Below are 13,684 nucleotides of genomic sequence, written 5' to 3' on the forward strand. Positions count from 1 at the left end.
ACCTAAACTTTTCAAGCCGGATTTAATGATGAAATAATATTTTTCATATCTCTTCTAGTTTTCGAGATCTGAGTGTGACAGACGGACAGACGGACATTTTGCACAATTCTAATAGCGGCTTTTTCCCCTTACGGGGGCCGCTAAAAATAACGAGATTTGAAAATCAGCTTCAATGGCCGAAACCGGAAGTGACGTATTGTAATGGACTGAGAAAATGTATATAATAATAGACATGGCTGGATACGTTATTGATAGCGATTCAGATGATAAACTTATCTAAATCTAGCTGTCCAACAATTTTAAATGTTACTTATCATGGGATGCACCAAAATGCCATGAAGAGAACTCTTCTACTTTTTCAAAATATATTCTAGAGCAGACTATTGAATTAATATAATTATAGATAGATTATAATAATAGGACTAGATCTAGTCAAATCTAGTCACTAGATTCTAGATTGTCACTAGATCCTAGATCTACTACTCAGATCTAGACTCTAGATCTAGACCTAGTCTACTCTAGTAGTAGTCTCTAGTATCATCAAGTACTAGTAGATCATCTAGGACTAGGTCTAGGTATACTATACTTAGACTATACTAAGTCTAATAGTTATAACAAAACTAAATGGTTAGATCTATCTATATTATTTTCTATATCTCTAACTCTAAGTTTAATTCTAGCTAGGCCTTCTAACACTTTTACTAGTCACTCACTAGATCTAGAGTTTATAAATACTTGACTTGTATTATTAGGTACTTCGACGACTATTATTGTACTAATTGTAGTAATACTACTAGTAGTACTAGTAATAGTTTATAAACTAGTAGATTTAACTAATTAAGTAGATCTAGAGTAATCTAGACTAGCCTCTATGTTAAGTCTAAGCCCAGTCGCCAACATTTTTTGGTAATAGTTTGTAATAGTAAGACCTAGTGAGTAGTGTCCTAGCAATAGCATAAAGATTATTCATAGATATAAATATAATATTATAATAGTCAAGGACTAAACCTAAAGCCTAACTAAGCTAAATCTATATAGAATATATTTATACTCTTTACTAGCCCTTACTATACTAATTAATAAGGCTAAACTTTAGATCTAAAAAAATAATAAGTCATCATTTATATTGGTAATATAAAATACAGATTTTTACTAAACACATGTGACATTTCTTTAAGTCTTAAACTTAAACAGGGCCGGTCCAAACGATTGCGGGGCCCTATGTGAAACTGATTGCGCGGGGCCTAGTCTGGGTGGGAATAAGGATAATAAGTGAAAATTAAGATTTCGTATTTTAAAAAAATTCGACTTTGAATTTTATTAAATCTTTACTAAGTACAAGATTACGATCAAATTAACTTTACTTTACGAACTTTGCAACCTATGGCATATTAAAATGCCAGTCACTCTATTAAAGTAAATAAAGTATGGAAACTTCTGATTAAAGTGAAAATTTGCCTGATTATTACATTTTAGTACATGAAAGCTGACAATGTCTTATTTCGTTTATCGCGCGTAGGATTAGCGTTTTCGGAATGAATGACACCCACAATTTTGTCTATTTTTCAGGAGATTTTTATGAGATTTCCAGGTTTTATATATACCGATATATATATATTGCAATTTAACTATTACACCTAGAATTAGCACGAAGCCTGTGAAAGTGCAGGGCCCACTGCGACCGCATAGGTTGCAGTGGCTTAAGACCGGCCCTGGTCTTATATATATTAGATTGCCTAGACCTAGAGTAGAGTAATTTATTATTATTAAGAACAATAAGAGTTAGATGTTGATGTTAGATCAGATAATCAGTATAACATATATATATATATATATAACCACTAGTTCTATATATGTATACATAATTAAGTATAAATGTTAATAAATAAATTTTTTAAAATCTATTTTACAGAAAACATATATGACATGTGGCATACAGACAAGTTTACTAGATGGATCTTTCATCATTTTGGAAATACAATATTCCCTGTGAAACAAATCACAGAAACATTCTACAATTTTATTTTATATAATAAATACCAATAAATGTAAATACAAAATCACATTTTAATAGAGTTCTTCATTATACACACAACATTATTTTAGTATGTTCCTTTTCACTTGCTAGGTTTAGACAAAGTTTCGAATCAGGATTTAATACTATTAAGTCATAGCCCAAAACTCCAGCAGGATGTTAGTTAATGGCAGTGGTCAATGTTTGAACCTGAGACCACAGAGAAGACAGTTCGGAATGCAAACCACACAACTTTCTGCGTTTCGAAACCTATTCAAATTTTGATCATTTTTATGTTAATGCAGATCTGAATGTCCATTGCAATGATGACTTGATCTGTAAAGGGGTTACATTTTTTAAAAATAAGTTGGATCTCATTCTTCGAATGATGCTATTTATTAGAAATTGCAACGTGGAATACATATTAGAGGCCAAAAGAAAATCCACTGATGAGGGAAGACGTAGACGTCGTAAAGAACATTTAAATTGACCACCAGCTGAATATGGTTATGTCTTCGCTGGACGCAGCAAAATATCTAGTTAGCAGCTGGGGCTGCGTAGCCATGGAAAATACTGCATTTCTCATTAATCTTTCGACTCGACTGCCAGCCTTATTTATTAAACACTTTAAATTATGAATAGCTCTGCATTTTTTAATAACAATAAAAAAAAATATATATTCAGTGATTAACTGGCAATAATTGAGTTACTAAAATTTAATAAAATGAGTTGCATAATTACATCAACAGTAGCCTATATGCATTACTTAACATTATATTGATACTATAATTTATTTTCCACTTCTCTGACTTCCCAGAGAAAAGAAAAAAACGACAACTCCTTCTCCAGTAGGATAATCTCTTTCATTTATAGTCTAAACACAATTTAAAACTTTGTTACCTACAGTTACAGATTAACTTGCTAACTTAACTATCTAATAATCTAATGATTCTATTCCAATCAACAAATGAGTCAAGCGTGAGATAAATGAAAACTCTTAAATTTTTAGATATACATTTATAGAACTATGTAAGTATATAGGCCCGAATATACAGTACGAATATATTTAAATAAGAGTGTAATAAAATCCATATTTCGTATATTAATAATATTATAGAATTGGTAGATCTAGGTCTAATTTTTGCCTTATAGATTAGTTTTTAGAAATTTAGATCTAGTACTTTTTTTACTAGTAGATCTAAATCAGACTACTTTTAAGTCTAAGATAAGGTTTAAGTTAAAGCTATTTGCCTAGTGTTGTACGGGGTTGTGACTCTAGATTCAAATTAAATATATTCGTATACTACAATAACTACATTGAATGAGCTCAACATTCACATTGTAATAATTGTTTTTTTTCCCATATTGGGCCTATTTAGGGACGACTATAGGTTAATAATCACTAAGTGTATAGATAGAGTATATAATTTTAAACTTTGTTTTTCTAGATCTAGGCCCAGCACCTCGATCGGATCAGTCTAAATAGATAGGTCTTATCTCTAAATATCCAATACTACTACTAGATTACTAGATCTAGACTTCATCTAATTGGATTTAGATCTAAATTTAGGTCTACTTCGTACATCATTAATGATCTGAGAAAAGAACTCTGCTCTTGATCAAAAGCAGTAGATCTAGAACTAGAATAAGCCTGAAGCAGTAACATACAAGCCATAAATTGCGTAACTTGACTAAAACGAAACATGTGAACTGAGGCTCGCGGTACTGCGTGGGGTGAAACGCTGTTCGCTTGACTAGATCAAGAATAAGCCGACAAACAGTAGATCTAACATGCAAAGCCATAAATTGCGTGATTTGACCTAATTTCCCCAACTCTAACATCCACTTTTTATAAATTGGCGTGTTTTAGTCGCCTTTGTTTTTAGAAACTAGCATTCCTGTAAAAAGGAATAGGGAAATACGCTAAGCCATAAACTGAAAAATTTGACCTAATTTCCCTTAAACTACGTCATCGACCTTGGTTGTCTGGGAAATACTGATCTCGAATGGCTTCGAGATTGTGAAATTTAATAGTCCCTAAAACTCACATTAAATTGCTTATATCTAAATAATTACAAAGAATATATGTCTAAAATTTCGTATGTATGTTTTTTAAGCATTATGAATCTAAAAAAAAGTATAACACCGGTTTCCGCGTCTGACCCCAAAACCTCTTCAGTTGGTCTTTAAGAGGTGCAACCAATCATTGACTTGCCAGGAATGCATGCCTTTTTCTTGCATTTCCAAACATAACTGTAATTATACAATTAGGCATAATGGCTAATTTCTTTTGAAAACATTAAAATTAAAAAATAATATTATTAAATTGAATACATTGTTGTATCAAACATACAAATTATCAGCCATAATTTTGCCTAATTTCATCTAACAGTTTATTGTAAAGGAATGGCCTGCACAACAGCCAAGTATATTAGGCATTCATGAAAGATGAATTTGCTTAAGAGTGTTATAAAAAAAAAACTAGAGAAAAATGTTAAATTCCATCCCCGATATTTGGATGTTGCTTGACCATGAAAATCACACTTCATAAAACATCTTTTAGATAACTAAAATAAAAATTGTATAGTAGTACTTACAATAAATATTGAATGGATTCCAATATTATTAATGTCTGCCCAGAGAGTAGAAATAGTATAAGTATGATCCTTGAGCCATTCTGGTACATCATCAGAACTGGTTGGCATGGTTCTACTTGTTAATAACTGAAACATTACAAACATTTTTTTAAATTTATAATTTATCACAGACTAGAATAGAAATGTTGCCAGGAAAAATACCAATGGTTAGAATGCACCTGATGATACTTTTGTAGCCTTAAAATGCACCAAAACTTCATTCATTAAATCTGATAAGAAACATATATGTATTACACAAGTCCAAGTTGATCAGAGTGTCATAGCAAATAATTAACTAGATATGTGAGTTTTATATTAAAGTGCTGAATTTCAGGGGATAGATCCAACTTGACACCACATCATTTATTATTTCATGAACTCATGGGTCTGGGCATGGCATGGAATGGGAACTATTATTTAATGTATGGGGTGTAGGCGAGGCATGGATTATAAATTGTCTTGTATAGATTAGATTGGGTAGAACTTCCCATCGAAGGTAACTTTTACTGATAGATCTGGATCAATTATAAATTTATGGTATCTAGGCCTGCATAAATTTTATCTTTTATTTTATGTACATAAATAACTAGTCTAGAATCTATAATTATATCTTAATAATAATTTTTGTAGATGTCATATAATATCTAAAATAATAAGTATAGATCAGTAGATTTAGAATATTAGCTAGTAAATATTTTTATATTCCAAATCTAAACTGGATCTATATATTGTATATCTATCTAGAATTTAGATCAGTAGATTTAGTATTTTAGCTAGTAAAATACTTTTATACATGGGCGTAGCCAGGATTTTTTTTCGGGGGGGGGGGTGTGCGACACCCCTCCCTTCCCCCCCCCCCCCCCCGCGAAAAAAAAAATGTATTTATGTGTGTGTGTGTACATAATCTTTATTACATTCTGACCCTTCATTCTTTCGGAAGACGTTTATTGTGCCCTAGAATAGGTTCTTCCATGAGTTAGTGAAAAAATTGTAGATTCCACAACATTACTAGTAAAGGGGTCTGGGGGAGCGCTAGGAGCTCCCCCAGCGCGGGGCGAAGCCCAGCCGCCAAGCACTATTTCTGGTATTGAAAACCAACAAAATGCATATTCTGAGGTATCTACAGTGCATTTTCCAACTATTAAAAAGTTCTATTTCAAAAACCTAATGTGCTATTCTTACTGACTTAGACCCTCCCTCGTCGTTCGGCGCATTTGCTATCAAGCTGTTTCCATAAAATTGTGGACTCCCCGCCACTACTAGCAAGGGGTCTGGGGGAGCGCTAGGAGCTCCCCCAGCGCGGGGCTTTGCCCCGCCGCCAAGGACTATTTCTGGTATTGAAAGCCAACAAAATGCATATTCTGAGGTATCTACAGTCCATTTTAATGCTATTAAAAAGTTTTATTTCAAAAACCTAATGTGCTATTCTTACTGACTTAGACCCTCCCACGCCGTTCGGAGCATTTGACGTCAAGCAGTTTCCATAAAAATCTGTCACTGGTAATGTCTGAAGCCTCTTCCCACCTACCATGAGGACCTCCATGAATGAGTGGCGTCAAGTTGTACTAGGATATCATTGCAACTCTTCTTATGCGTAATTCATTTTGTCGGAGAACATGTCCCGCAAACCTCATGCGTCGTTCTCTCACAATCTTACTAAGGGGTCGACTCCCAGTTCGGCATAGGATTTCCTTGAATTAGATCCGATCTCTATAACTGACTCCTAAAATCTGTCTTAGCCATCTTTGTTGAGCCACATTCAGTGTTTTTCAATTTCGGCAGATGACTATTCACTGCAGTTTATTAATGGAGCCCTGCCACTGGTAAAAATGTGTAACCTCTCTTGAATACGCTCTTGGAATTAAGTGACTGTAGTTTGCTTTAGATTTTATATCGAAAAGAGAAGTTTTATCGTCAAAATCTTCTGTTGGGGGTTTTCCACCTCATAATGCTCTGTAGGGGGATCTTAGACTCAAAACCATCTGGAGGGGTTTTAAACTTTAAAAAAAAGCCATCTGTCGAAGAAACTCAAAACCCCCGATTGGCTTGGCTAGGCTCAAATAATTTTAGTGTGTAATTTGCTTTTTTTTATATTGAAGATGTATTTTTAGCACCAAACCCCTCTGAATGGGGGTTTAAACTCAAAACCCCTTTTGGCAACGCTCATAGCATTTTGAGTGCGTAATATGCTTTTTTTCTTACACTGAAGATGGCGGGGGGTTTAAACTCAAAACCCCTTTGACTACGCTCATAGATTTTAGAGTGAGTAATTTTCTTTTGTTTATATTGAAGAGGTACTTTTTAGCTTCAAACTCCACTGGAGGGGAGTTTAAACTCAAAAACCCATAGACTACACTCATAACATTTTTAGTGTATAATTTGCTTTTTTATTATTATTAAAGAGGTATTTTTTACCTTCACTGAAGTGGGGTTTAAACTCAAAACTGAGTCAAAACCCATTTAGCTACGCTCATAACATTTTGAGTGCGTAATTAGCTTTTTTTATATGACAGAGGGGGTTTATCGTAAATTTTAGACGGGGTTTTAAAATCAAAATCTTCATTAACTGTGCTCTTGGAATTAGGGGATTTTCGTTTGCATTTTTTTTTTGTTTTGTTTTATAGAAGAGGGTGAGTTAACTGCAAAAACCCCAGGTAGGGGGCTTAAAACTCAAAACCCCTGGTAGGGGTTTTAAACTCAAAACCCCTAGTAGGGGTTTTTAAACTCGAACCGCTCTGGTAGGGGTTTTAAACTCGAACCTCCATGGTAGGGTTTTTTAAACTCGAACCCCCCTGGTAGGGGTTTTTAAACTCGAACCCCCCTGGTAGGGGGTTTTAAACTCAAAACCCCTTTGGTTGTGCTAGGGCAAGTGATGGTTTAGTATTAAAATCTCACCTAAAATAAACAAAATCAAAGCAAAAAATCAGTCACTAAATTCCGACTCCCCCCCCCCCCCCCCAAGCCCAAGGGGGGGGGGGGATTTCATTTCGGGGGGGGGGGGGGGGGGTTGAACCCCAAGAACCCCCCCCTGGCTACGCCCATGCACTTTTATATTCTAAATCTAAACTGGATCTAGATCTAATTATTCTAGAAGCTTAGATCTAGAAGACTAGTTGTCAAGATTTGACTACACTATGGCTAAGGCTAATGCACTAGCTAAGTAGGCCTACTAGATAGATCAAGAGACAGAGTACTAATAGTAATAGACTCTTGCCTCGTTGGGCCTCTCAAATCAGCTACAGACTTTAGAGACAATTTAGGAAGGTGAATTTCGATCCAATTCCAAGATCTACAAACTACAAGTTAGAGTCTAGCTAGAGATGCTAGATCTAGTCTAGAAGGCTGATCAATTAAAAATAAAATCAATCATTTCTAAAGTTTGTAAAATTATATTTTATAGATCTAATCTATCTATTTATAATATAGAAATCTATGTCTACTATTTTAATATTTAAAATGATATGGCTGATGATATTAATTATTTTAATTGAGACATTGACATACAAAGAAACAAAATAATTAGATCTTATACTAACTCATAGACTCTACTTATACTGTATTGTATTAAACCTTCGAGTTTACGTTCCACTATCTTGACTTGACTACATTGACTAAAAAGGGCACTATCACAGTGACTATGATTATTTATAGATCTAGAATACTAGTCTAGATTATTATCTATGATGATGATGATAATCAACTGGTACAGCTATAAGTATAATAATAATATAATTTTTTTTATAATCACTGCATTCGTTTCATTCACTGTCTGTATCAATAATCGTATGATGTGAAAGTGAAGTCTAGATTAGATAGAATTGATAGATTATAAATCTACTTTCTACCATTAAAAAGTATTATTATTATAGATCTACATCTACTAATATTAGTACAGGTACTATATAGATCTACAGGCATTATGTGACTATACACAGTTATTGAGTTAATACAGCTATACGCCTGGCCTATAGATGATCGATAGATCTAGAGTTCTAGACGTAGACTAGATCTATAAACATTCATATTGATCTCATGTATGGTCTAGATCTAGAGAAAATAGAGTGGAAATCATGACTTTATTAGATCCATTGAGTTATTTTTTTTAAAAATATCTTTAAATAGATCTAGAACCATAGTCTAAGTCTGGGTGTTGTAGATCTAGATTATTCTAGATATAAGAGATCTATAGATAAGTTCGGTTTTTAAAAAATGCGCATTCGAAATTTAAAATACCCAGATTTAAGTATTAATATACCCATATTGGTAGGGCCGCGTTAATCATTTATTAGATCTATTAAAGCATGTCTATATAAAAGATATTATTATTTAAAAAATATATTATTATATAAAAGATATAGTTGTGAATATTTACTAAAAAAAAATAAAGAATGAATTTTTTACTTTTGCCAATTAACACTCTGGCTGGCAAAAAGGATGACTCCTCAATACTGTGAAAAGACGATAACTGCATGAGTTGGTTTGGAATTGTATTTTGTAAGACTAACTTAAAAAGAAATATCCTTCAAGAGAATAAAGGAAAAAAGGTTTGTCAGAAGAAAAGATGGCTGGACTACGCAAATAATGGACCAGCCTCTCTCTCTTGATATCTTGTTAATTGGCCATTGGTGACCGGGAAAAGTGGAGGATTTGGTTACGCGGGACAGATGATAATGATGTACAATGTGAGAAAATGAATGAAATTTTTAGAGATTTAATAAAATAAAGCGTAGGAAAGTTTTACTCTCATTGAAGGTCAGTCCAAGTGACTGGAGGAGTAAATTTCTTCTTTTGCATCCTCCTGAATTTCTCCATATTGCACCATGCGCGAAAAAAAATGCGCGACGGCACTCCCCTAGTAAAAACTAGGAGCTGTTGTTCCATTAGTATAGTTCCATGGTTACATATTCGTATTATATGTACATTTGCACACTAGCGCGTCAGTGCAACACCGCTTGTGTTTACGTAATAAATCGAGTTCCTAATATGTCTTCCCTCTTAAGCACTAGTTTGTTATTTGTATAACACGAATATTCTACATGGTGTATTCGATAGGGGTCGTCTCTGAGTGTCACACAAACTCTCTTTGTAATTTTGTTTTTTTTTTATTTCTTTATTCATGTATTATTATTACTAATGAATAATTGTGAAAAGTTTAAACTTGACCCGAGAATGGATGTGCTTAAACATTTTATCAGATAAACAGACACAGTGAGTTGATATAAACTTAGTCATAATAGTTCTCTATATGAATCTTTCATCCTGCCTAAAAAATAAAAGAAGTCAGTTACGCCTTTATGATTTCGAAGCAGCTATTTAGGCCTACAACTTAAACTGCATATGTTGGGAGAGAGAGAGAGAGAGAGCAAGGGAGGAGAGAGAGCAAGGGAGGAGAGAGAGGGAGATGGAGGAGAGAGTAGAGAGGAAGGAGAGAGTGAGAGAGGAAGGAGAGAGAGGGAGTTGAAGGAGAGGGAGGGAGATGAAGGAGAGAGTGGGAGAGGAAGGAGAGAGAGGGAGATGAAGGAGAGGGAGGGAGATGAAGGAGAGAGTGGGAGAGGAAATAGAGAGAGGGAGATGAAGAAGAGAGAGGGAGTTGAAGGAGAGAGAGAGATGAAGGAGAGAGTGGAAGAGGAAGGAGAGAGAGGGAGATGAAGGAGAGAGTGGGAGATGAAGGAGAGAGGAAGGAGAGAGAGGGAGTTGAAGGAGAGTGTGAAAGAGGAAGGAGAGAGAGCGAGATGAAGGAGAGAGTGGGAGAGGAAGAAGAGAGAGGGAGATGAAGGAGAGAGTGGGAGAGGAAGGAGAAAGAGTGGGAGATGAAGGAGAGAGTGGGAGAGGAAGGAGAGAGAGTGGGAAATGAAGGAGAGAGTGGGAGAGGAAGGAGAGAGAGGGAGATGAAGGAGAGAGTGGGATTGGAAGGAGAGAGTGGAAGAAAAAAAGAGCGTGAGAGAGTAAGGAGAGAGAGTGAGATGAAGGAGAGAGTGGGAGAGAAAGGAGAGAGAGGGAGACGAAGGAGAGAGTGGGAGAGTAAGGAGAGAGTGGGAGAGGAAGGAGAGAGAGGGAGATGAAGGAGAGAGCGGGAGAGGAAGGAGAGAGAGGGAGATGAAGGAAAGAGTGGGAGAGGAAGGAGAGATTGGGAGAGGAAGGAGAGAGAGGAAGAGGATGGAGAATGAGGGAGATGAAGGAGAGAGTGGGAGAGGATGAAGAGAGAGATGAGGAAGAGAGTGGGAGAGGATAGAGAGAGAGATGAAGGAGAGAGTGGAAGATGATGGAGAAAGATGGAGATAAAGGAGAGATTGGGAGAGGATGGAGATAGAGAGATGAAGGAGAGAGTGGGAGAGGATGGAGAGAGTGGGAGAGGATGGAGAGAGAGAGATGAAGGAGAGAGTGGGAGAGAAAGGAGAGAGAGGGAGAGGATGTAGAGAGAGGGAGATGAAGGAGAGAGTGGGAGATGATGGAGAGAGTGTGAGAGGAAGGAGAGAGTGGGAGAGGAAGGAGAGAGTGGGAGAGGAAGGAGAGAGTGGGAGAGGATGGAGAGAGAGAGATGAAGGAGAGAGTGGGAGAGGATGGAGAGAGAGAGATGAAGGAGAGAGTGGGAGAGGAAGGAGAGAGAGGGAGAGGATGGAGAGAGAGGGAGATGAAGGAGAGTGTGGGAGATGATGGAGAGAGTGTGAGAGGAAGGAGAGAGTGGGAGATGATGGAGAGAGAGGGAGATGAAGTAGAGAGAGGGAGATGAAGGAGAGATTGGGAGAGGAAGGAGAGAGAGGAGGAGAGAGAGAGGAGAGAGAGCGATAGAGTGAAGAAGAAGAGCGAAGAGAGGGATGTAGGAGAGAGAGGGAGAGAGAAAGGGAGTAGAGAGAAAGGGAGTAGAGAGAAGGAGGTGAAGGAGATAGAGAAAGGGAAGAGAGAGAATGCGAGAGGAAAGAGAGAGGGAGGAAGGAGAGAGAGGGAGAATAGAGAGATGGAGAGAGAGAGGGAGAGAGAGGGAGCGAGAGAGAACTTTTTCTTGTTGTTTTGTTTTTTTTGTTCTTCTTCTCTCCAAACTGGAGGCAAACAATCCATTCTGCCAGCCCCCCCCCCCCCACCTACTAGACATGAAGCACGCTGTGTCAACTTGATACTAGTCCTTTGTTGACTTTATCATCAACTATATTACTGATCAAGTCACGTTGAAATATTGATTTATCGAGTTTTGAAACTTTAAGACGCTTTAAATAGTCATGTGTGGAAGACTATCTCATCGTTCGGTATACACGCTGGACTGTCGTTCTGTCGTGGCAATGGTCCGACACTTTCCTCTGCCACCCTCCATCGTCCTGCTGGAGGTTTAGACTAGGAAGTAGATTACCTTTAGCTCTGAAGAAACATCCGAAACATGTCAAACATTTGACAAAAAAAAAAAAAAAAAGCTGGGATCAAATCTAACCATTGAATTGAAGACATAAATAGAGAATCCAATCAATGTTTATAGGTTGAATCACTTTCCATTTCTAGTATATAGAAAGTCTGTCCACATTAAACAAGAGAGCAGCATGCTTAAGTTCAAAGCTAAAAAAAAATGCATAATTACTTTCTCAAGATTTTCAAAAAGATCTACTTGAAGATGAAGTACTTCTTACCATGTAAATACCAACAGCAAATCAAACGATGGTAGCCTCTTTGGACTATCATTACGACGGAAGCTTGGCTAATTCCAACCACACTCGCCGTGGTCTCATGCAGCATTGGGTAGAAAGTAAAAATGCTTTAAATTTGAAGGAACTCCTATAAGAAGCAACGTAAGACTAATCTTTAAGATACCATTCACTGACTGACTGATTCATTGATCAAGAGATCTCTTAAACTGTCTTACGGATTCGCCAAAAATTTCGTACACCGAATTAGACATTTTCATAATTTCGCCACTGCAATTCGAGAGAAACCGCAAGCTTTCTATCAAACCTTTGTATTTTATTTTTGGTATTTCCACAAACGGCCGCATTCAACATATAAAGAAAAAAAAAAACAAACAAGGTTACAAAAGACAGTTTGTGTGGAAATACAAACTCAAAATCGGCCCCCCGAAGTGGTCCACCCAGGCAGGCTTCCGAATGAAATTATATCAAAGACAAATGAGAGATAAGAATGGAGAATGAAGGTTAACAGATCTTGTGTAGTGCCCCAACGATCCCGCAGATCAAAGGATAGGTGAAAGTGAATGTAAAATTAGATGTGAACCTGGCCTAACTAGTTCCCCTTTTAGATCTTGTGGTCTATAGGGCAGATGATGAAGATTCCAAAGTTGAAAATCCCAGTCTTCACCAGGATTCGAACCCGGGACCCCCGGTTCAGAAGCCAAGCGCTTTACCGCTCAGACACTGTGCCTCCCCTGGTCTAACTGATGTCTTATAATTGATCTAATTGTTTTGAAAAGGCTCAATCTCTTATTCGAATCCTCAAATAAAAATTTTCAGAAAAATGAAGTTTATAAGATTACTATTCGTTTTAAATTAGGTCTAACTTATAGTGCATACTAATTAGCTTTTCTCTTTAAAAATCTGCTTGCATAAAAATTAGATTTTTCGCTTTCAGAAAAAAAAAAAAAGTAGCCGTTGCATCAGAACTTAATAATTTAATTCCTAGTCCAAACCTCCCGCAGGAGGACGGGGGATGGGAGCGGGCAGGGTTTGAATTCGGGACCATCTATAAGTCCGAACGACCGGCAGCCAATGTTATTGTAAAAAAACAAAATTAGGAGAGGGGCAAACACATTTTCCAGCAATTCGTAAATCCAGAATGTAGAATTAGGAATAGTGAAAATATATCAAACGTTAAATTATATTGATCTGTATGTGAAGTACTTTCATATAGGCCTAATATTTAAAAAAAAATATATTTTATGCGAATTGCTATAAAACAATCGTCTTGTTCAGACCTCACAATCATCTTGTTCTGAACTTACAATCACCTTGTTCTGAACTTACAATCACCTTGTTCTGAACTTACAATCACCTTCTTCTGAACTTACAATCACCTTGTTCTGAACTTACAATCATCTTGT

General features: G+C 36.4%; 2 long non-coding RNA genes across 2 annotated transcripts; one reads left to right on the forward strand and one right to left on the reverse strand.

The window, feature by feature from the left end:
• The first annotated feature begins 222 nt into the window (after window positions 1-222).
• Window positions 223-2,065, forward strand: LOC129921771 (uncharacterized). The gene is made up of 2 exons (XR_008773732.1): window positions 223-627; window positions 1,913-2,065. It is a non-coding gene; the product is annotated as an uncharacterized LOC129921771 (long non-coding RNA).
• Window positions 2,066-4,200: 2,135 nt separating this feature from the next.
• Window positions 4,201-8,377, reverse strand: LOC129921770 (uncharacterized). Its single transcript, XR_008773731.1, has 3 exons — window positions 8,187-8,377; window positions 4,612-4,737; window positions 4,201-4,267 (listed from the first exon to the last, which is right to left on the reverse strand). It is a non-coding gene; the product is annotated as an uncharacterized LOC129921770 (long non-coding RNA).
• Window positions 8,378-13,684: the final 5,307 nt, after the last annotated feature.

This window comes from Biomphalaria glabrata, chromosome 11 (assembly GCF_947242115.1).
Source record: "Biomphalaria glabrata chromosome 11, xgBioGlab47.1, whole genome shotgun sequence".
NCBI lineage: Eukaryota > Metazoa > Mollusca > Gastropoda > Planorbidae > Biomphalaria > Biomphalaria glabrata.